Source organism: Tachypleus tridentatus, chromosome 5 (assembly GCF_004210375.1).
Source record: "Tachypleus tridentatus isolate NWPU-2018 chromosome 5, ASM421037v1, whole genome shotgun sequence".
Taxonomy (NCBI): Eukaryota; Metazoa; Arthropoda; class Merostomata; order Xiphosura; family Limulidae; genus Tachypleus; species Tachypleus tridentatus.
In genome coordinates, this window is record NC_134829.1 from 44,031,035 (window position 1) to 44,056,339 (window position 25,305).

The following is a 25,305-nucleotide window of genomic DNA, read 5'->3' on the forward strand; positions in this document are numbered from 1 at the left end:
GCGGGTCGTCAGTTGACGTGGAAGGACGTCCAGGACGCTCATTATCTTCAATGGACTGTCGACCATCCTTAAAACGTTCATGCCACTTGAAACATGCCGTACGCTTCATAGCAACATCACCGTAAGCCGTGTTAAGCATAGCAAGAGTTTCAGTCACAGATTTTCCAAGTTTAACACACAATTTCACAGCAAATCGTTGCTTCTTCAAGTCATTCATTCTGAAATCCGCCAAACGAAAAATCGCACTTCACTTATAACCGCGTAGCTAATACACAAATGAAGATATCTGCAATCGGGAAATGGCGTCGTAATCAGCTTATCTGTGGAAACCTAGTGACACCAAGCGGATTCCCCTGGAACTAACTGGAGCCGCGCAATTCAAACAGTGGCGTATTTTTGAACAGACCACGTACATGTTAAATACCATGCAAAACTATTGTAATGTCATTCAAAATGGGAATAAGTAGGTTGTAATGCCCATAGAAACACCTTGTGGTTCGTTGTTGTACTTTTCTTACGACATTTCCCATTATTTAACAGCTTCTTTTGGAAAGCCCAGTCAATTAAGCGATAACAAAGGCATTTTATTTTTTTGACCAAGAAGCTACACATCTAAAAGGACTAAAGTTAGGCCTAGTTTCAGGAATTATACTAAATGTTCATTGCCTCACTTTGGGGTTGATGTACTTGTCGTCAAAACAGAAATCGAAAATTTACAAAACAAAAGTAAATTTCTTAGAAGCAGACAAACTGGCTAACACATTTGTTTGTTCAATAACCAGTCGCCATTTTACTACACTCTATCTAAATGGCATTTTATATCTTCCAGATCTTTTCCTAAACTCTTAATAAAGTACAAACACAACACAACACAAACTCTAGATTAAAAAGAAAAACAGCCTATAACACAATTTTCAAAGCCCTTGTTTGTAATGGACAGTTTCAAATGCATCGTATGTGCCTTCTCTCTCGTTGGATCCGCATGGCCAGATAGTTAAGGCACTCGACTCCTAATCGGAGGATCGGAAGTTCGAATCCCTCTCACACCAAATATGCTTGCCCTTTTAGCCGTGGGGTGTTGTAAAGTATCAGTCAATCCCCAGTTCCTTTTGTAATCGTGGGATGGTGCAATTTTTAAAACGGTGTCCGTACCACCGCTGGCATATTAGTAGAATGAAGAAGTCCAAAAACACATGAGCTATCCAGGTCCAACAATGTAGGACGTATAATACTATCCAGATCGACCAGACTCACATGCCAGCGGAACCAAAGTTGAAACAAGTGGTTATATACCTTTAGCGGGGTGTGGTCCGACATGGCCAGGTTGTTAAGGCTCTCAACTCGCAATCTGAGGGTCGCGATTCCAATCCCCGTCACACCAAACATGTTCGCCCTTTCAGCAATGGGGATGTTTCATATGTTACGATGAATCCCACTATTCCTTAATAAAAGAGTAGCCAAAGAGTTGGCGGTGGGTGGTGATGACTCGCTGCCTTTCCTCTGGTCTTACATAGGATTCAGACCTTCTATTTCTATAATCTGTAGGGGTAAATGAAGAATATGAAAGAGCTTGATCAATATATTAGGACCTCTTTGAATCCAATTAGGTTAAGGTATTCCACTCGTAATCTGAGGATCGCGGTTTCGAACCCCCCTCGCACCAAACATGCTCGTCCTTTCAGCCGTGGGGGCATTATACAGTGACGGTTAATCCTACTATTCGTTGGTAAAAAAGTAGCTCAAGAGTAGGCGGGGGGTAATGATGATTAGCTGCCTTTCCTCTAGTTTTACACTACTAAATTAGAGACGGCTAGCGCAGATAGCTCTCGTGTGACTTTGCGCGAAATTCAAAATAAACAAATAAACCTCTTTGAACCTCATAGAGAAGCTCAATTATTTTATACACGTTATTCTAAACGTTCAAAATGTTACCCATTTTTAAATTATAAAATTAAACAATAATAAAGAAGAGCGTAAAACGTTTAAATTAATTTCTTTTTGACCTTTCATCTAAACGAATTAATTTTATTCTCGCATAAGTTTTTTATTTATTTTTAATTAATCATGGGTTGAAAAACAAAAATTCAGTACGTTTTTATAACTAGTGCTGCCATCTATCAAACCTTTCAATTAAATTCTTGTGGAAAATTCCTATAAAATATTTTACACAAATCAAGTAGTTAGTTGACAATTTATTTTCAGAAACATTGCCTCACTGTATTTAAAGATAAAAAACAAAAAGCCGATGGTTTTCTCAGAAAATGAGAGGTGAAATCTTTACCATTCGTTACAGCCGATTAATTTTGGTAATAGTTACCATAATCAGGACTAATGTATATTGTGTTGGCAAACATTCAGTTGGGTTGAAGCATAATATAGTTGGTTGATACTGGTAAGTTTTAAGAGCAAAACCACACAATTTGCTATCTGTGTTTTGCCTACCACGGGTATCGAAAGCCGATTTTTAGCATCATAAGGATGTAGACTTACCACTAAGCTACTTTGGGCTATTTCAAGGAATTATCTCAGGCCAAATACATCTTTCTTTTGAGATACTACTGCTATTCACCAGATAAATTAATACAATTAGTTTTCATCATTACATGATAAACAATAATTAGTTCTACTTTCAAAATTATGTTTAGACTTTTAAATTTTTTATATTAGCGGTGACTCTGATAAAAACAATAACATCAATTGTCCACCAGGATCATGAAGTAAACACTGACGTATGTTTTTTCCACCACCCTCTATTTTAGACCTGATCTTCCCCGATCACAATGGCACCAGTTGTTTATTCTATATGAGAAAAACAGAGATTTGGTGGTCATGAATTATTTCAGTGGTTATTGCATATCACTTGTTCACCCATGACTCTCTCCTGGGGCACAGAGTAATCTCCTGCTTTGCCAGTGTCTTCAGGGTCGGTGTGGGACAAGAATGTTCAAATTAAGAAATGCAGTGGAATACATGACCTTTACACTGCAAAACCCTTCAGAAGAGTTTTGTTTGGAAGTTACATTATGATGCTGATGATGATATAATGTATAATGAAACTTTCATATGGGAAGCTGTAGTGCATCCCAAGACTAGTTTTTTTTTCAAAAAGTATTATGTATTTTTTCAGTCATATCTCACCGTGTAGTACTAATATTTATCATTTCAAATGCATGACCATGACATAGAGTGTATAAGACTTTGGTAAACAAGTAACACTCTATAACTCCAGTTCATGCTGGAACTACTTAACATGGTGTTAAAATGGCTGATGAAGTTAATTTGTCTGTTAAATGTTAACCCCATGTGCTTCAGACTTCAGGGAAGACAATAATGGCCACGTAGGAGAAGGACATATTATTCTTGTCAGTATGGCTTCTTTGAATATGCAGAAGGTGGCCATGGCTTGGACGGGACTGATAATCATCCCTGGCCATTGCATCATTTGATCACCCTGCTAATGGATGGTTTGCTAAAGTTATCTTGTACAACAGAATGCTTTCAGTAAAGATTAATAGATGGCATCCGATTGGCTGTGAAGATGAACTCTGTTTATATAGTAGATATTGGAGAAAATTAGCGAGAGTGGTTTCTTGACGATGATGATGATCCAATCTGACTTCCAGCTCCATACTTCATGATCAATCTGATTTTCAGCTCCATACTTCATGACCAATCTGACTTCCAGCTTTCATACTACATGACCAACCTGACTTCCAGCTTCCGTGCTTTATGACCAATCTGACTTCCAGCTTCCGTACTTCATGATACATATTTTGATCATTAGTGTAGCTACAATACATGTTACATATGTCACGCTGATGCAAAGAAGGTCAAATGACTTCGTTAATATAGGACTTGTAAAAATACGATCCAAATAGAGCTTATAATTTTGTCTAAACAATGGTTCCATCAATGTGCGTGCAACACGTTCGCCCTGTCCGCCCTCTTTATTGATGTACTGTGTAGTAGCACCAGTGTAAATGAAAAAGTCCCAAACATAGCCTGTTACACTTTCACATAGCTCATAACTTTTAACACCAAACCTGGCCCCATTAGATGGAATGTACTGTCGAAATCCCAGTCAACCCTTCCATAGTATCAAAGATTCGTCAATACAAACATGTTCGTTTGGTACATATGAGGTTCTAAATTTTTCCCGTAAATGGTCAATAATTAGCTGTATCTTGTGCTGTCGTTGGTCAACAATATTTTCCTCGGTATTGTCAGCAAAGTGTAGCATCGATAGCAGGAAAAGAAACCGGTTTTTTAACATGCACTGACCAAAAATGAGTGGGGCAAGCAAAGGGTCGGTACTGAAGTACATGGAAATAGTTGGTTTTCTTTCTATGCCCATTAGCATTATCAGACCCATAAGTTCATACATTTCCTTCTCATTAGTTGGCTTCCATGATTTTACTCCAGAATATTCCTTCAAATCAGCGCGGGCCATCATAGTTTCTGCATATTTATTGGCCTCTGTTACAATATGGTTGACAATTGTGGGAGGAAAGAACTTTTGAAAACAATGAAAGTGCTTTGAGCTTAAATCGTCGTACTGGACAACATGATTTCTTGAGAAGGGATTTATAACTGGAGCAGCAAAGGATTCAGCATTACAATCATTGTCATTAGGGCACTTTTTCTTGGAACTGTTCTTACCACGACTTGCAATAGTATGTATACTTCCTGATTTTATCGTTCGTTCACCAGTGCTGGTTGATGGCCAGTCATCATCATCTTCACCAACATCTGAGCCTTGTATTTCCGTATTTCTCAAAGAATCTTCAAAATCCGAATCTTCTGAATCGCCACTGCTATCTTCAAACTCCGAACCAAGTTCAAAATACAACTCTAATGCTTCATCATTTTGTAACTTTTTTCGTGACGCCATTTTGGATCGAAAGTGAAACAATTTGTAAGTAGGTCAAATGCATCTATGGTGCTGACATCTAGCATTGATGTTAGGTATTATTAAGAACGAATTAACTCATCTGTGGCACTGTGTTACCGATCGGCTTGGACAAGTTATCTCGTCTACGGCACTGAACAGGTTAAAACAGCAGCATTCCTTCTTGTGTTTGTCATTCCAGGTTTGAATTCGTTTAATGTTGTTTCAAAATGAAAGGTTCTTCGTTAAGACAGTAATCGCTAAGATATAAAATTAAGTCAACTGACTTAAACATTGGAGCCGTTTTTATCCACATCAAGGTCCATGGGCTTAATGTAGAGCCTTAACGAAGAGCCTTTTGTCAACATATATCTACAATCTATAATTTTCCTCTAATTTCTGTTTTAATGTTGTTGTTGTTTTTATTTTTAAAGTAACGTACCTCTTGTTCTTCTGTGGCATGTGGTATTGTCAACTTGAACTGTATTAAAAAAATACTTGGATTAAACGACCAGTGAAGATACACCAAGATTTACACGTGATCATCCTTTGTTTAGAATTAATACTCAGCAGAAAGGAAGCAAATTAGTAGCACCCACCACCTACAACTATTCTCAGTCCAGTTTTTATATTGACTTTCACAGCTGAAATGTTGTGCGTATATGGGGTATTGCTGCTCGAACCTTAGACCTTCCATCCAACAGCTGATATGCTAACCACTAGATCATGCTTAGCCTTCGTTTTTTATGGGTAACTGATAATCTATTTATATATATATATATATTTGTGTATGCGGTTGCGTGATGTGAACGGCATGCTATCCATTGGACCATGTTAGACTTCTTCTTACAGAAGTGAAGAATTTTTATTCCAAGAGACGGAAAGATTTTACATCCGACTTTGATGTAAAATAGCGTAGCATTATTTAAACGTCTGATACGATTGTAATTTACTAAACACTTTGTTTTATTTGGATATTTCAACGGTGTATTCTTACCACATTATACCGTACATTACGGACTTCGTCGTATGAAAGAGAGTCTTAGATTGGAAAGGTAATTTGATGTTTGGATTTGATAAAGGGGATTTCAGTTTTTAATTTAAATATCCAATAAAATAATCAATTGTATATATATATATATACACTGCTGGCCAAAATCTTAAGGCCAATAAACATAAAGAAAAAATATGCGTTTTGCGTTGTTAAACTGAACCACTTGAGAAGAGCTTCGAAAAATGAAAATAAGAAAAAGAAAACTGTTTCAGCATTAAACAGGGAAAATTTGAACATTATGAAATAAGCCTGAATAATAGCTGGTCAAAAGTTTAAGACCATACCAAAAAAGAAGTCCTAAACAGGGTAGGAAATGCCCAACAAGAGCTCTCTGTTGTGAAATGCACGGCCGTCTTTGCGAATAACTTCAAACATTCTCTTTGGCATGGTCGATATAAGCGTTTGCAGAAGGCTGGCTGGAGTGATATTCTAAGTGGTGGAGATGGCTTCAGAGAGATCATACACTGTTTGGAACTGACGTCCATTTCTACACACTTCCCTTGCCATCCACCCCCAAAACATTTTGAATAGGGTTCAGTTCGGGCGAACACGCTGAATGGTCCAAAAGAATCACATTATTCACCATGAAAAAGTCCTTTGTCCTGCGGGCATTGTACATTGCAGCGTTGTCCTGCTGAAAGATCCAGTCATTTCCATTCAAGCGAGGGCTTTCAGTCAATAAGGATGCTCTCTCCAACATGCCAATGTAGCCAGCTGCTGTTTGAAGCCCTTGTATAACCTCAAGCTCCATTGTTCCATGGAAGGAGAAAACACCCCAGATAATGATGGAACCTCCTCCACTGTGTCGTGTAGAAAATGTCTCCCGTGGGATATCCTTATCGTGCCAGTAACTTTGGAAGCCGTCTGGGCCATCCAGGTTAAATATTTTTCTCATCAGAGAACAAAACCTTCGTCCACTTTTCTACGTCTTATTTTTGGTGCTTTTCAGCAAAGTTGATCCGAGCTGTTTCGTGGTGTTGAAGAAGGCGTGGCCTTTGAAGACGTTTACGGTTGTTAAAGCCTTTCTCTGGTAGATACCGTCTTATTGTTCTTGAGCTGCATTCTGCGTCCGTAAGGGCCTTAATCTGGTTCGACGATCGGCTGGTGTCTTGCCGGACAACTCGTCGAATCCTCCTGCTCAACGCCGGCGAAATTTTCTTGGCACGACCACTTGAAATTTTCGTTCCGTATCTCTCAAGGTCTTCTGAGACATTTGCAACAGCAGTTTTACTACGCCCAATCTCTCCAGCGATGGCTCGTTGAGAGAGACCTTGCTTTTGCAACTCGACAATTCTGCCACGTTCAAACTTTTTAGCCTTTGCCATGTTTTCACTTAATGTAACACAAGAGATGTCAGCGAGAGACATTGACAACGCTAATGCTTGAACACAAATGACTAAATTTCGTTACGTGTTTACCGATTAACGCTTCGTTTCAGTATAGTCTAAAATTTTTTGACCAGCTGGTATTTAGGCTAGTTTCATATTGCCCACATTTTCCCCATTAAATGCTAAAAAATGTTTTTTATTTTTATTTTCCCTTTTCTTATTTTCATCTTTCGAAGCGCTACTCAAATAAGTGGTTGAGTCTAACAACGCAAAATGCATATTTTTTTCTTTATATTCATTGGCCTTAAGATTTTGTCAGCAGTGTATATACACGTAACATTTTTTTGTTAATTAGCTGGGTTCTCTTAAGAAGCTAAACGTCACATAGGTGTTAGAACTATAAATTAAAATAGGTACATAATACAAATATGTAACAGTGTGATAAAACCAGATATCGTACTAATAATGACGAAATCGCAATGGTTTGTTTGTTTTTTGAATTTCGCGCAAAGCTACTCGAGAGCTATCTGCGCTAGCTGTCCCTAATTTAGCAGTGTAAGTCTAGAAGAAAGACAGATAATCATCTACATCAACCATCGACCACACATTATAACAGTCCCTGTGGCTGAAACAGCGAGCATGTTTGGTGTGACTGGGATTTGAATCCGCAACCCTAAGATTACGAGTCGAGCGCCCTGACTACTTGGCCACGCTAGACCTACCTGGGAACTTTGTTTCGAACTGCTACTACGGTGTTTTACCGTGTGTCCAAATTCCGGTTCCATTCAGTGATCCTTCAATGTGTTCCAGAAATTCTTACAAAACAGCAGAAGTGTTAACTCTCAACTGATTGGCTAGAGGGAGCAGCTAGTTACAGCAATGCTTGGGCCTCTTTTGTATCTCTCTGACTTTTGGAATTTGACGGTCATTATTATAATGTATTCTAGTCTCCAAAATACGGAGATACCAAGATTCACAATCGCTAGTAGAAGCTGTTATTTTTCTTTTTGGATATATCACGAAAACCTGTTAATTTGAGTTCCTTATCTGTGAAGATCTGAATACTTATGTATTGAAGTGTAGTTTCTGTGTGAGGTATTTGTTCTTTGTTTTTAAGACGATCTTATCAGCTTTAATATGATATTTGTATTCACATCATTGTGAGTAAAATGTACATTGAATATACATATAAAGTTACCTTTCACTGATTTGGTTTAAACCTGTTACATTGTTAAAATTCGAATGACTCTTACTATTACCAGTCTATTACTTCATTCTGAAACAAAAAGAGTTTCTTAAGCAAATAAAAGTCAGATTTTAGTACAATTAATCAGATATTCAAGATCTAAGCCCGAAAATTGAAACACATTTCTGTTTTAAGAATGCTGACCAAATTCCTTTAATCTATTATGATTTATAAATGAAACTTAACATACAATTGGTTGTCTCAGAATACATTACAAATATTAGGCTTTTTCTATGAACAGAACTTATTTTTTATAACATGTACCAGAACGATAGTTCCAAAAGATATAACGTCATTATCTCTTATCAAACAAGCAAGAGCGAACTTTATTTTTGTAAAGTTAAAAATTCACTGATAATGTTTCTTTTCATAAATCTTCCATACAAGAGATATAACTACAAACAGACTCGACTTCACTTACAGCAAACTGTTACATATGTCTTTCTTTTTTTTTTTACCAACCTCTCTTTCGTAGATTTAGGCCAATCAAAATTTCCAAATACCTACTGATTAATACAATTTTGCTAAGATGTTTAATTTCTACTTAGAGCACTGCGGGAGATATTTAATACATAGTTGATTAATAAAGACTTTGGTTTCATAACTTTGTGCACGTGAAGCAGTGTAGCGCGTGTCGTTATGCGTTTCACAGTTCTCCTTTCATACGTCTTTTTAAAACATCAGTGTTGTCGGCGTAATGTGGTACACGACATCGTCCATCCCTGTTCTTTTGAAATTTAACTGATTTTTTTTTCAAACGATTCGTCTATTCAATGATGACCTTCTTTTGTTCTAATGTATGCAAAAGCTGAAGGAGTTCTTTGATATTTATATAATCTTTACCGTTTTCTCCTAAAATTTGACGTTCCACGTTTCGCAGTTTTGTCTCTCCATCAGAAATTCCAGCAACTGTAACAGTTGTTAAAACTACTATCGAAACAATACACACAAACAGCAGGAATTTATCTTCCATTCTAAAAAAATATTCCTTTCTCTTACCGTCTTTAGAACAACACTGAGAGCTAGACGAAAATGATACATATCAACCTATATATTTACGTACCTAGTTTTCATATTATTTCATGTGACAGTTTCAATACCTCTCCGGAGACATCCATGAAGAACATTTACAAACCCATTGTTATTTTAATACCTTTATTTACAATACATTGAACATTTTGTGGTAAATAAAAAGTCACTGTGAATACCACACAAACGATGGTTCCTTTGTTTCTACATCCTGAAACAGTAATGTTGGTTATGAAAGAAAAATAAGAGGATATGTTATACAATCAACAGGAAACTTTAAAAAGAAACATTGGAAAGTTTTCTATCTCATCAGTTCCGCCTCTGGTTCAATTCATTTATGTTACATAAATGTTTCGTAACACATTGAATCTGATATCAGCAAAACACGTTCTTTGGCATACATAGTTGTTTTATAATATTTACCTTCATACATTACAACTTTCCACTTACAGTTTCCTCATCACGTGAGCCGCTGATGTAATTAATATCGAGAAGAACCCTAAACCAATTGTCTGTTTCTACACTCTGTTATTCCATCATTTGTATCACTGATGTTCCTAATAACAAAACGTTATAAATAAGCTGATACATAGGAAATAATGTATGATTGTTAGAAATGTGTTTTTCGCTTTACTGTTTTCTTCTTTATATAACCTGCTGCGGTTTTTGTCACAGTTAGTGCATAGTTTGTTTGTTTTGAATTTCACTTAGAGATACAAGAGATCTGTCTGTGCTAGCCGTGAAAGACTAAAGGGAAGGCAGATAGTCATCCATACCCACCGTCAACTCTTGGGCTACCCTTTTACTAAGGAATAGTAAGATTACTGAAGGAGCGAACATGCTTGGTGTGACGTGGATTCGACTGTTCCTTGTATCAGCTAGAAGATAAATTTGAAATTCCCATTTCTATACGCCCCTGAATTTGAATCCGAAATAAACGAATTAACAGGAGAAAAAAAGAGTCCGTGAATTACGGGATTTTTTACAATAAATATTTGATATCCAATTATTAGCTAACCTTCAACTTTTAAACCACAAACTTTAAAGTGATAAACTGAATATTTAAATCTCATTTCAGAACATATTTACTTCTCATCGTCAAGTTTGGGTTGATAAAATATTTTACGTAGAGGAGCGAACAACGTTTCGACCTTACTTCATCAACAATAAACGCGTGGGGCTTCTGAGCTATTGGTTCAATGAGTTCTCCACAGGTGGTTTTGGATAGGTAAGAAATATTTTCTTTCCAGAATTTTCATATTTCGAAATGTGCCCTGCTAAAAACGGACCAAACTGACTGATTAGCTCAAACAGCATTAAACAATTCCTATTCTGCAGTAAGCCAAATTCTTCATCTGTTCCACAAAAAGCCAGGCCACGTTCAGCTAACGTGCGAATAATAGCCATAACACACTCTAAGATATATTCCTAGTAATTACACTTTTCTTTAATTTGTTTTTCCAACTTTCTTCGCAAGTCTAAACCTTGTCTTCGAGTTAAGTATGTTAACATAGAGTCTCAGTGAGTAGCGCTTCTTTCATAATGATCAACTACAATAATATTTCAGTCACTGAACTCTTCTCTTTCAAGAAGACGCGAGGAAAATTTAGGGTCAAAATGTTTAAAAACGAAGCAGTAAACTGACCCTGTTGATGGTGACTACAATAACCACTCTCTCTTGTATTGGCCACCTTTGGCTTTTACCCCAAAGAAAAGTTTTTGAACAGTATTTTGCTGGTTTGCCACTGCTGAAAGTCTGGCTCGATTTATCTGCTGACAATGTGTCTTATTGGAATCCTTGTGGACCCACAGACTGTCAATACCACAATGGGCCATTTGGCAAATCTTTTGCTTTAGTTTCTTAATCTTTTGTAAACTGAAGCATTTTACGATAATCCAGTAGATTTTCATTTTCAGCAATTATTTCAATTTCAGACTGTCTTGTAGAGCAACTTGCATTAACATTAACACTGGAGATATTAGAAGAATTTACAGGCAAAGTAAGATCAGTTGTGGAACTTATGCCAGTTGAACAAACCTGTGACACCCCAACGTCATCATGATGTTCTGAACTTGAAGTGGACAAAGTGGCACTTGTAGGGGTGGAGCTTGGTTCAATTTTAATATTGTCAGAGTCAGATGCAGTACAGGTGACTTATGATGGCGGAGATGGGTCTTGATTTGGAAGATCTTGTTGTGTAAGTTGAGTGAAAAATTAGTCAGCTTTCCAGTCTTGGCCAATAAATCCAAAGTCTTTGTTGGTTCTTTTTTGCCAGTTTTCTCTTTTGTGCACCACTTAATTGAACACGTTTCATTTTATCAGTCTGAAAAATACAGAAACAAAAATAAAAAACAAACAAAATGATATGGATCATATATAGTTATAACGATTAGAAAAATACAGTGGTACCTCGGTTCTCGAATTTAACCCGTTCCAGAAGGCTGCTCGAAAACCGAATCAATTTTTCCCACAAAAAATACTGTAAATTAAATTAATCCGTCACACACCTCCAAAAATTACGCATTATGAAGCATTTTAAGTAGAAATTTTGATTATTTATATCTGTATAATAATACTCATATGCTTAAAGTCAACCACAAAAACTATAAACACAATAAAAAACAATAAATGAAAATTAAACTGCACTTTACCTTGCTGAGGAGAGCTGATGGTGTAAGTAAAATGTGGTGATGGACGTGGAGAGTAGGAGTGTTATTATTGTTCTGAAGGGGAGTCACCTAAAAACTTGTCTAATGAGGTTTGTTTCTACCTGCATTTTAAAATGTTTCTGGAGTAAGACATGGCATTGTCATTGAAAGAGTTTATGCTGCGGTTTGCTACAGCTTTGTGAGGGTGAAATTTTCCACGAAACTTTGTAACTCTCCCAATTTTCCACATATTTCTTTGATTAATCATCTAGGAACATCCTAGGGCCTCCTCATCTGAAGTCACTTCCTCAGTTGCCTCCTGTTGCTGCTCCTTCTGAAAGTCTTGGAGTTCTTCCGTGGTGAGCTCAGTGTTCTGGTCCTCCACCAACTCCTCCACATCATCATCACTCACATTCAAGCCCATACACTTGCTTAGTGAGACAATATCCTCGACAACAGGCTCAGCCTCAAAGCCTTCATAGTCTCTACCTGCTACTGAGTCTGGCCACAATTTCTTCGAGGCTAAGTTCATGGTCCTCAGAGACACTTCCCTCCAGGCTTTGTCTGTGATCCTCAAGCAATGAAGGATATTAAAGTGATTTTTCCAGAACTCTCTGAGGGTTAACTCTGTGTCAGAGATCACTTCAAAGCACCTTTGAAACAGTGATAAAACTGTACTTTTCCACCAACCCGTTCTCCAAGTTTGGTGGGTGAGCAGGTGCATTGTTCATCACAAGAAGGGCCTCGAGTGGGAACTGTTTTTCCGTGAGGTAATTCTTTACACTTGAGGCAAACACTTCATGGACCCACTCCATAAAAAATTGCTTGGTTGCCCATGCTTTACTATTAGCCCTCCACATGACATTTAGTTTACTTTTCAGGACATTATTTTTCGTAAAAACTCCCGGGATCTCAGAAAGGTACACAAGCAAAGGCTTAAGTTTTAAGTCCCCATTTGCATTACTACATAACAATAGAGTTACCCTGTCCTTCATTGGCTTGTGTCCCAGCAGTGACTTCTCCTCCTTGGTGATGTACGTCCTTTTTGGCATTTGCTTCCAAAAGAGGCCTGTCTCATCACAATTGAACACTTGTTGGGGAATAAAACCCTAAGCTTCTACATAGTCCTTAATTTCCCTAACAAATTTATCAGCAGCGTCTTTGTTAGAACTTTGTTACAAGTTTCCAAGTTACTTTTGGACTTTCCCGGAACTTGGACTTGTTATCATTCCCACAGTTCTCGAAAAATTTAAGTATCGGATTCATACATGCGGGAATTCCTTCGTCATTATGATGTTAATCACGGTTTTCTTTTTTTATTTGCCAAGATATAAATTGAAGATTCTGGTAGGCCTCGAAATTAAAATTTTTTTAGTCTTATTTGTTTTATATTTACGCCCATTACAACGTGGATAAAGCCAGCCGTAAATCTTGTATGTACTCGTATTTCTGTTGTTTACTTGTTTGTATTGGACTACAAAAATGGTAGTTTGGATTGGACGTGACCTAATGGTAGACGAAATTATGAAATATTTTTCAACAACTGCATATTGGCAACCGATTTGTTAATGACAGCAACTAAAGTTCCAGATATTTAATTATGTCGATGGTGGTAAATCAGTTGTTGTCAATATCAAATCACTTACTAACCTCCAGGAAAGTGAAAAATATTCCACAAACTTGGTACGTCCAATCCAAACTATAAAACAATTTCCATGAACTGTTATGGTGTGAATCAGATTAAGAAAAGGGATTATAACCATTAATAATTTTTATACGAGTCCTTTACAAACTGGATTTTATTGTAGAAATTAATAACTTTATTTGTTTGAATATTCATTTTAACACCGTCTATGTCGGCATAATTGTCGTTATCTAGTTTACGCAGTGAAACCAAGACTAATTTGGAATAGTAAAGGAATTTTCACTCATGACATATGGAAATGGTTGTTTTCACAGAGAAACATTGAATTTTTTTGTTTATTGTTGTTGTTCCTTATATTATAGCGGAGTTAACTTGAAATTCGGTGGAGTTATACACTGATTCAATACACCCAGAAATATTTTTTTCAGTCGGTGTTCAAACAACCCGAAAATTTATATTTTAAGATCCTATACTATCATATTAAAAGCAATCGAAATGAAAATTGACACAGACATAAATTTTTATTTATTGACATAACGAAATTGGTTTTTTCTAGGGAGTTCAGAGCTCGCAAGAAAAGCAGAATTTTTGGTAAATTACTTTGTCTTGTATTAACCAATTTGCAAAAGACTTTGCTGAAATGTAATTTTTAATAGTTCCATACATATACATACAAACGGTTTGAAAATACATATTGTCATATTAATACGGACAAAAGGTTAAATAAACCCATAATTTTAGGGCTAATCATTTTGCATTGTTTCAGTCAAGTTACATGAAATTGGATACATAGGTACTTTTTACTGGCTCCAAACGGAGATATAAATTTTAAGAACTTTTATTTTTTGATCAATTTTTCAGTAATGAAAGTACAACTCACATGAAATTTGGTACAAAGATACATTTTTGCAGGTCCCAGGTATTAATGTAAACAGCTTTCGAGTTGTTTTTTTTTTGCTTTTTTTACGATTTTTCTGGCGTCACAATTGTTCAACTGGGATTACGTGGCTATGTTGCATTCGCACATAAATATTAGCTTCTTTAATATTAATACACATCTCATGATGATGATCTTCATTTCTGATACTTACTGAAAAATTAACATAAATACATACGGATTTTACGCGCATTTAATTAGAAACAGGCCAGAGCCTTGTAATAGTTAGAAAACCTCTTTATTAAGAACTATATAAACATGCCTAAGATACATACATTGTTACAACAACTGAAGAAGTAAAATAACAATAAAGATATAAAAAATCAAATATAACATTGAATAGTTGAGAATAAAAGGCTTATTTGAGAAACTAGTACAACACAGAGAGTTACCACATGTAATTATAACGTGTATTTTTTATATTTTTTGCAGATGTATTTAACGATATTTTCAAATCTTCGTCCTTGTTTCTGTCCTAAATTTTCTCTCACATCAACCGTAACGCTACCTGTACAAAATAAAATGCCTGTTACATCATATTTATTTTGAATTTGAAACGTAAACTAACTTCACGGCCTAGCATGGCCAAGTGGTTCGGAGCACTCGACTCGCAATCCTAGGGTCGCGGGTTCGATTCTCCTTCACACCAAACATGCTCGCCCTTTTAGACGTGGGAGCGTTATAATGTGACGGTCAATTCCATTATTCGTTGGTAAAAAAGTAGCCCAAGAGTTGGCGGTGGGTAGTGATGACTAGCTACCTTCCTTCTAGTCTTACACTGCTAAATTAGGGACGCTAGCGCAGATAGCCCTCGTGTAGCTTTGCGCGAAATTCAAAACAAACCAAATAAAAATAATTTCATATTTGCTCCCTCCTATGTATTTTTTCTTTTTTGGAAGAATAACCTTGAAAAGAAATTACCTTTAGAGCCAAGAGGTATCGCTCACACAAGCAACTTGTAGTAATGATTGGATGTGAGGACAAGGCAGAGAACTTGAGTACAGTTTTACGATTAGATGCAAAATAATATCACAAGAAGTAAAAATGGAAATTAAATTATGAAATTATTGAAAAAATATCACTGATGTTACAGTTATTACACTAATTGTTGTTAGTTAATCAACTCCAGTTGATTGGGTCAGTCCTTGAAACTGAGTTTTTTAACAGCATAAACAAAGGAAGATTCAATGTAATACAATATATGGCTTCAAACAAAGCACAGCGCTACTCATTAACGAGTCTGGAGACTTATAACACTAAAAGGGATGTAATGTTCACCGTGAGCAGAGCACAAATGGCCCATTGTGTAACTTTGTGTTCAGTAACAAATATAAAATATGGTGAATAGTCTAATGATTAAAATTCAATACAATTGAAAATTATGGTGACGTAGCTTTTATGTTCGTAACATCTTACTTTCCATATCCGTAATGTCCGTAGCCTCCTCTTCGATATCCGTAGCCCCCTCTTCCATATCCGTAGCGCCCTCTTCCATATCCGTAGCGCCCTCTTCCATATCCGTAGCCCCCTCTTCCATACCCGTAGCCCCCTCTTCCATATCCGTAGCGTGGATATCCTTCAGATTCTGGCACAACCAATGATCCAATCAGGACACAAATTAGCAAGACGGTGAAAATGATTTTCTTCATGGCTATAAGAGGGAAAAAGATTTAACAAAAAAAACAACAACAAACTGTAAGTCAGCGATCTCTTTTAATGCATTTTGTTCTGTAATTTGTAAACAAAAGATACTGTTCTGAGAAAAAAAAAGTCAACATTACACAAATATTACAGTTACAGTTTCACAGTGAAATAAGAAAAACACAACAAACCAAATAACTAAGTTTCTTCACATAAATGATTTAAAGCAACCAGGATCTCGGTAATATAATTTTTGTTTTTTAATCTTACAAAATTGTTTATCCCTTTTCATTAGAACTGGTTCAATAGATAGAGCACATAGATTTTATATAAAATTTCTTAAACCAGAATGAATTAAAGCCCTTGATTCTTGTGGATGGATGCGAAACTACCGCAATTACGCAATCATCTTTAAATTACCGAGGATTTGATGGATCGAAAATCATTGCATTTCAAAGAAAAAAAAGAAAAAAAGATACTCTAATCAAAAAGAAAAGTATTGTTGAATAATATATCAATAGAATCCATAACTAAAATTCGTATGACCTAAACATTTGATACATAAACTAAACGATTTACTGTTACCGTAGTGTCAGTTTAGTCGGTAGAGGTCTCTTGAAGAATGTAGCTCTTTTCTGCAGCGACAATCTTGTAGATTGAACACCTATAAGGTGGCTTTTCCTATATATCCTCCAAGCCGGTCACAGACGTACCTCTTGTCCTTGAGATGCCTCAACCAGTGATACTCTTGAAAGAACTGCTTTTCTACTGTCTACAGCTTGTGATAATTATGCGGTTTTATACAGGTGTTTATATATGATGCAGAAGAGAGAGCAACAGGGCAACAAAACGGGAGTGCGCATATAGGTCACACACAAAGGTCAAATATTTATCACCCCAGGGAAAAGTTGGGTTTTACCCAATTCCAGATTAGTGTGTTTTTCTTCTTTGTTTGTTTTTACGCAGTCTGTTCATGACACACTGAGGTTCTGATATCCTAACTCGTCGGCTGTTTCTGTGAGTTTTCCACGTGAACACCTATTGAAGCAACAAAACTCTGTTTCGTGGTGTAAGATTCTGACATCCGGATGTCACACTATTAACTATCTCATACTTCCAAATTCTATATATGTAACGTGTTTGAGTGTTTGTACGTCAATGTTTCGTTAACACTACATGTAGTTAAGCCTCGCCTCCCTTCGCTAGTAAGTCTACGGATTTACAAGGCTAAAATTAGGGGTTCGAATCCCCTCTGTGGGCTCAGCAGATAGCCCGATGTGGCTTTGCTATAAGCAAACACAAACAAACACAATTTAAGCCTAGTGATGGGATATTTTTATTTTATTTTTCGGGTCAAGAAATTAATGATATCCGAAAAATGGTTTCACTTACAAAAGAATCGGTTTCTTTCTAATGTTTAAGATAATATTCACTTATCAAATAGATAAATATTTTAGATTGTTTCAAATTTTCTAGCACATTGCTTCACAAAGTACATTCTGCCTATTCTATATCTAAGCCCAATTTTGAAACGACAGAATAAACGGAAGACAGGTAGCAACTGGCACCCACCGCCAACTCTTGGACTACCGTTGCCTGAACGAATAGTAGGACTTTAGTATCACTCTTAGAGTGCACTCACGACCCTAAACGTTGAACACGTTTTGGCAGCAGTGGATTAGGAACATGATTCTCGATTTCACAGTCTGATCACGCTGCCTAATAAATAGTATAATATATTCCGTAAACAAAGCAGCAGAAACCTTGAGACCTGTTTACTTGGCATTCTTGCAAAATTTCACAACTTATGTTTCCAGTTACATGAATTATTTTTCTTATCATTAGGAATGTTACGTGTCTTGTTTACATTTGACTTATTTCTAGGTGTTACGAACTTTTAATGTGTCAGGTCGGTAAGTAGTGATCCTCAATGTCTATGTTTCTTATATCTAAATATAATGCTGACCTTAATGAATCACATAGGTAACAAGTGATCCTCAATGTCTATGTTTCATATATCTAAATATGATGCTGACTTTAATGTGTCAGGTAGGTAACAAGTAATCCTCAATGTTTATATTTTTGATATCTTAAAATGATGCTGACTTTAATGTGTCAGGTAAGTAAAGTACAAGAAACTAGTACAATGTTTTCGACTATGCTACTTGTAAGACTTCATTCTAGTTCTCTATAAAAATCTGTACCTTGAGATTACAATAGCTACACGAGAGCTATCTGTCCTAGCCGTCCCTCTTTAGTAGTGTAAGACAAGAGGAAAAGCAGCCAGTTATCATTACCCACCGCAAACACTTGGGCTACTCTTTTACTAACAAATAACGGAATTGACAGTCACATTATAACGCTCCCACGGATGAAAGAGGCGAGCATGTTTAGTGCGACGAATATTCGAACCCACGACCCTCAGATCACTAGTCGAGTGTCCGTAACTACCTGGCCATGCTGGCCCACATTTTGTTGGTGTTTTTTTTTTTTTTTAACGTGGCAGGAATGTAGTTTTAAAGAAAGCTATAGACTGAGAAGATACCTAGTTATAATTTCCTCGATTTTTATGGTATCGTTGGATCAGTGGAAGGCGTTCTTTACATGTTGCTAACCTAACTTTCTCACGAAAATAAAGAGTGGTTATTTTGCAGTCTTAACTTTGATTGGCTGGGGTTAGAGGAAAAATCGTTTCTTTACTCTCTCACTGGATGAGTGTATTTGAATATAAGCGTCATAGATTTCATCTGTCGTGGGAAACACTCTCATCTTACCTTCTTTCATTAAAACTTTTTAAAGCCAAGATCATCTATTGCTGTTTTTCTGTATTTTTATAAATTTAACTGGTGCTAAAACGTCAGCCAATCAAACTATTTTATTTTTGACTTTGTTCGATTGTACAATTTTTTTCTTCTTTGTTTTGCCCACAGCTTTCTAAACTCTATATTTAACAATCACTGTCTTTAAACTTCGATCTAAACCGCATAAAAATCAGATTTTTACCTTGGGAAACAGTCTAGATAAAAGAGAGACTGGTGTATAACAGAATACATTCAATCATCAAATAACATAGTCACAAAGTTAGGGGATTTTCATAAAAATTTACTGCAGATGGGGTGTGGATTTACTTTATTACATCTCAAGTTCCGGGTAACGTTTAAACATTTTATATAGTGTAAATATAACCGTATCTAAGAATGTCGTTACTCGTAAAACATATACTTTATTATATATTGCCTTTCCTTCCCACTACTATATAGCAGTACGTCAGTAAACCTAACGTTCAAACTCGGGTTTCGATAACTGCGATGAGAAGAGCATTGTCAGCCCAATGTGAATCTTTGGGTTTTACAACAATCAGTGAAATAGATTGGCATGAATATATATTTTATGATCCTGTTTGTTGGTTAAAGATAGAATTAACTTACTAAAACCGACGAATCAGAATAGTGAACGTTATGTATATGGTTAGGACAAGCCTTCCAAGTACATTTAGTCAGGGTAGGATGAATCTACCAGTCACAAGATGGCAGGTGTTATGTTTAAAGTAACTTTCATCTACCAGTCACAGGATGAGAGGTGTTACGTTAAAAGTAACGTTAATCTACCAGTCACAGGATGAGAGGTGTTATGTTAAAAGTAACGTTTAATCTACCAGCCACAGGATGAGAGGTGTTATGTTTAAAGTAACGTTAATCTACCAGTAACAGAATGACAGGTGTTATGTTAAAAGTAACGTTTAATCGTCCAGTCACAGGATGACAGGTGTTATGTTAAAAGTAACGTTAATCTACCAATCACAGGATGACAGGTGTTATGTTAAAAGTAACGTTAATCTACCAGTCACAGGATGACAGGTGTTATGTTAAAAGTAACGTTAATCTACCAATCACAGGATGGCAGGTGTTATGTTAAAAGTAACGTTAATCTACCAGTCACAGGATGACAGGTGTTATGTTAAAAGTAACGTTAATCTACCAGTCACAGGATGGCAGGTGTTATGTTAAAAGTAACGTTAATCTTCCAGTCACAGGATGATAGGTGTTATGTTAAAAGTAACGTTAATCTACCAGTCACAGGATGACAGGTGTTATGTTAAAGTAACGTTAATCTACCAGTCACAGGATGGCAGGTGTTATGTTAAAAGTAACGTTAATCTTCCCGTCACAGGATGATAGGTGTTATGTTAAAAGTAACGTTAATCTACCAGTCACAGGATGATAGGTGTTATGTTAAAAGTAACGTTTAATCTACCAGTCACAGGATGACAGGTGTTATGTTAAAAGTAACGTTAATCTACCAGTCACAGGATGGCAGGTGTTATGTTAAAAGTAACGTTAATCTTCCAGTCACAGGATGATAGGTTTAATGTTAAAAGTAACGTTAATCTACCAGTCACAGGATGACAGGTGTTATGTTAAAAGTAACGTTAATCTACCAGTCACAGGATGACAGGTGTTATGTTAAAAGTAACGTTAATCTACCAGTCACAGGATGGCAGGTGTTATGTTAAAAGTAACGTTAATCTTTCAGTCACAGGATGGCAGGTGTTATGTTAAAAGTAACGTTAATCTACCGGTCACAGGATGATAGGTGTTATGTTAAAAGTAACGTTAATCTACCAGTCACAGGATGACAGGTGTTATGTTAAAAGTAACGTTAATCTACCGGTCACAGCATGGCAGGCGTTATGTTTAAATTAACGTCAATCTACCAATCACAGGATGGCAGGTGTTATGTCATCGTGTTGGTGAATGATTTGCTATAGTTTGGAAACCATTGTGATGATAATTTAGACAGAAATATCACTGTAAACATTAAAATGAATAGCATCATAATTAGCAGCGAGTACTGTTGAGTTATTAACTTTTCTCTAGTCTGTCAGTTCAATATTTGGGGCGGTTATCCACAGATATCCCCAGTAACCAAACGTTTATTTTTGGAAGCCGAAAAGTATTAATTCCCTGTTATTAAAACTTTCTGTTGAGATTTAAGTAAAGATGGCTAAATCGTCCCGTTATGTAGTTTTGTGCTACAAATCCCATCCTAAGACAACTTAGAAGTGTTTTACACTTGTTGTTGTTTATTTTCGTTTTTATGCGAACCATGCAAGAACTAGACGAGCTACTTTTACCAACCAGCAAGTCAGTTCGCTTTCGGTTGTTTGTTGTCAAACTGCACAATGAGCTAGCTGTCTGTGCTGTGTTCATCACGCGTGTTGAAACCTGTTTTGTTGGGTTTGTTTTTCTTTGTAGCATTATGAGCCTTTAGACTTACAGCTTAGTCACAGGGAACGCATCTTTGATGGTCACATGATTTACAAGTACAATCTAATCACGGCACGTTTAATTGTGGTCTAACTTAGGCTTAGCTGGTTGATACAAAGTAGCAAAACAATGATAACACAACCTGGTGAAGGAAAAAAAAAGACATGGGTGAAACTACAGATTATTTTAAAGTAAAAAAAATAATTTACCTTTTGAAAGTTTACACCAAAAACTGATCATTGTTATCTATCTCCAAAATTCTCTAAAAAACGGGTAATAAAACAAGCTGTGACAAAAAACGTAGGTGTTTGAAATACGGGTTTCTAGATGCTTGAAAATCACTGCAATTATACGCGAGCATGTTTGCTATAAACGTGATTTTAATACGTTCTGCTTTATGTGTTGTTATCTTTTCATAGATGTGTTATTTCTTCACATGTTTTTGATATCCGATATTAATTTTAATACCTTTAAATCTTTTGGTTGAAAGTCGTGTTACTTTAAAGAAATGCCTGATAGTATACTGTAGTGTTATTCCAACACCTTAGGGGTCATTATGTTTTGGTTTTGTTTTAATGTTCGGTCTCATTTTGCAATAATTCCTACAGTGTCCCGTAACTTATTATCATAACACATAGACTACTAGTGTGTTATTTACCTAAACAACAGCGCGAAAAGATTTATTAGTTGTTTTTGTGAATCACATGTTGGGAATTTCCGAATGTTAATAACCGAGTAAACATATCAACTCGTCTTTAGTAAACTATCAACTACTAAACATATCAACTCGTCTCTAGTAACATCTTTTTTCTTTTAGACACAGGTTTCTTTTTTTAATCATAGGAAATTCCACGAGTTCAAGGCTACCGACAGAAAACATATAATTACCCATTCCTGATACTGATTTCATACTGATGTCGGTGAGGAAAATCAATCAAAGATTTTTCAGATCAAAGCATAAAGTTCCACGTGACGGTCAAACTCTCCTTGAATGATGAAACAAGTACTTATTACCAGACAGGAATTTTCAAGGTAGACTAATAAATTATCCTACGAATGACTCATCTATATCTGAATGTGAGATAAACCTTTTCAAGAAGCAAAACAGAAACAGAGAAACAATCTAAACATGTTATTGCCATATGTTACAAAACATGATGTGTGTTTTTTTAAAGTAACGATTTCAATTAACCTGAGGAACGTTTCCAGCTGTAACATAGTTATGAATGGATTTTCGGTTATCCAGAAATTGGGTTTTAGGTATAATATAGTCAGAAAAACGGTTTTATTTATAGTAATTTCAGGAATGCGGCTTTAGTTATCATTCATTCACAAAATGATGTCATCGTTTGTTACTTATTATGTATGTAAAACTCAATATCATACACTAAAATCAACGTATTGTAGGTATTACAGCTTGAGAAATAAGCTGCTAGTTATCTCAACTAGAAGGTATAGATTAGGGGCTTTTGTGTTCTAACTATATAAAACAAGAAAATATCTTGCAATTATTATTCGCTCACCATCATCGAGGTAATTGATAATTGATAAAAAATTATTTATAGCAATATTACGGAAATACCTACAATGACCTAATGTCATCAAACCATAAGGCCTGGTAGGGAGTTCTTCAGTTCTCCACAACTCGGAGACCCACAGAACTGAGTGAGGAGATATCGTTGCTTCCACGAAAGATAAGTGATCAGAAGATAAACGCCCATACTTTAGGGTCTGTAGTGAACACCCTAATTGTCACAAAAAGTGTGTTGATATCAGAGGCCCATGAATTGCGTTTAAAGGATGTGTGGAAGCTGACAACTGTGTCAATGGCTTAGACGTGAAAGTCAATGAGATTACCTTCATTAATCAAACAATTTTTCACTGGAAGTAGCCCCATGATAAATGTACAAATTGACAATGCTAAGATCCGATATTCGACTCCTGCAATGGCCAGAGTGCAGATAGCCCATTGTATAACTCTGTGCTAAAATACCCTCTTCCCACACCTCCAGTGGAAAAGCAGAATGTTTGCGAGCTTACAACACTAGAAAGATTTCTGCGGAACAGTACAGGCGTATATAGTTTGATACACTGAAATAAAATAATACTATATGTAATAATTACTGGTAAGTCACAGTAAAAAGAACAAACTATCAAAACGCTTAAAATTAGAATGAGTTTTTGTTACTGAGTAAAAGTTCAAATCTCAGTGTAACAAAGATTCGACTTTTCAGTCAAAAATAAAATTATTGCTTTAGCATATTTTGAATAAGGCAGTATTTCGTCAGTAGAAAGATATGACTGATGTTATTTTTTACCTGGTTCGAAAATTCATGGACAGTTCAATAGATCTATGAAAATCAATGTGTATAAATACCCCGACTTAATTTTCGACTCCAGGTGGTTTTAATAAGTGAAAGTGTCCCTTTAGTACATTCTCTTTGTATCATTAAAGCAGCCGCGGGTTCGAATCCCCACATGAAACATGCTCGCCCTTTCACCCGTGGAGTGTTATAATTCTGCGGTTAATCCCACTATTCGTTGGTAAAGAGTAGCCCAATAGTCGACGGTGGGTGGTGATAACTAGCTGCCTTTTCTCTGCTCTTTCACTCTTGAATAATGACGGCTAGCGCAGATAGCTCTTGTGTGGCATTGCGTGAAATAAAAAAAACAAACACTGCAACAAACAATCATTAAACCAGTGTCGCCGCTGAGTAGTGAATTATGTATACTATAAAGAGTCACTGCAATGTTAATATTTTGGATTTTTTATGGGGTGTTTATCTATGGAATTAGTGCCAAAGTAATGATATGTATTTATATAAAAGTAAGTTCTAAAGTTGCGGTAAAGTGTGAATTCTTTGCCAATGAGAGTGCGTAATATATTATTCAACTGAACTGAGCAATTTACATAAGTGTACGTTTTATGTTCGCGTATTTCGCGTATTTAGATGAAAGAATTAAACATCTAATTAAACTATAATAGGCCCGGCATGGCCAAGCGTGTTAAGGCGTGCGACTCGTAATCTGAGGGTCGCGGGTTCATCCCCATCGCGCCAAACATGCTCGCCCTTTCAGCCGTGGGGGCGTTATAATGTGACGGTGAATCCCACTATTCGTTGGTAAAAGAATAGCCCAAAAGTTGGCGGTGGGTGGTGATGACTAGCTGCCTTCCCTCTTGTTTCACACTGCTAAAGTAGGGACGGCCAGCGCAGATAGCCCTCGAGTAGCTTTGCGCGAAATTCAAAACAAAACAAACCAATAGCAGTGCAAGATAGTGGAATTTAATTTAATTGTATCATTTTAAATCACGTGTTAGGGTGGGGGTGTATGTCACGTGACTGTATTTAAAACAGGCATAAAGACTTTCTTGTCACGTGACACTTTTATCATATTTAAAAATAGGCATAAAGATAATTTCTTGTCACGTGACAAAGATGGACTACCCACAATCAAACCAACTATACACTTATAGAGACAAAGATGAGGTAATGCAAAACCAGATCAACTGTGTACTTGTAGATTAAATATGGATCATTCTACAATCGGACTTACTTTATACCTGTATATCAAAGATTAGTTACTGCACAACCAGACCTACTGTAAACCTGTAGATACGTG

General features: G+C 36.3%; 1 protein-coding gene and 1 long non-coding RNA gene across 4 annotated transcripts in view; both read right to left on the reverse strand.

Moving 5' to 3' along the window:
• The window catches only part of LOC143251053 (uncharacterized), a 29,365-nt gene extending 12,153 nt beyond the window's left edge, over positions 1-17,212 (reverse strand). Inside the window, exons 1-3 of one of the 2 annotated variants that reach the window (XR_013028469.1) lie at positions 17,003-17,212; positions 16,193-16,427; positions 14,999-15,284 (exon numbers count right to left, since the gene is read on the reverse strand). This is a non-coding gene — a long non-coding RNA (uncharacterized LOC143251053). Of the gene's footprint in view, positions 1-14,998; positions 15,285-16,192; positions 16,428-17,002 lie in introns of those variants that run through there. The other variant, XR_013028470.1, reaches the window with a different exon arrangement.
• Positions 1-25,305, reverse strand: part of LOC143251046 (potassium voltage-gated channel protein Shal-like) — a 456,480-nt gene that overhangs the window by 282,915 nt on the left and 148,260 nt on the right. The gene's annotated exons all lie outside the window — the stretch shown is intronic.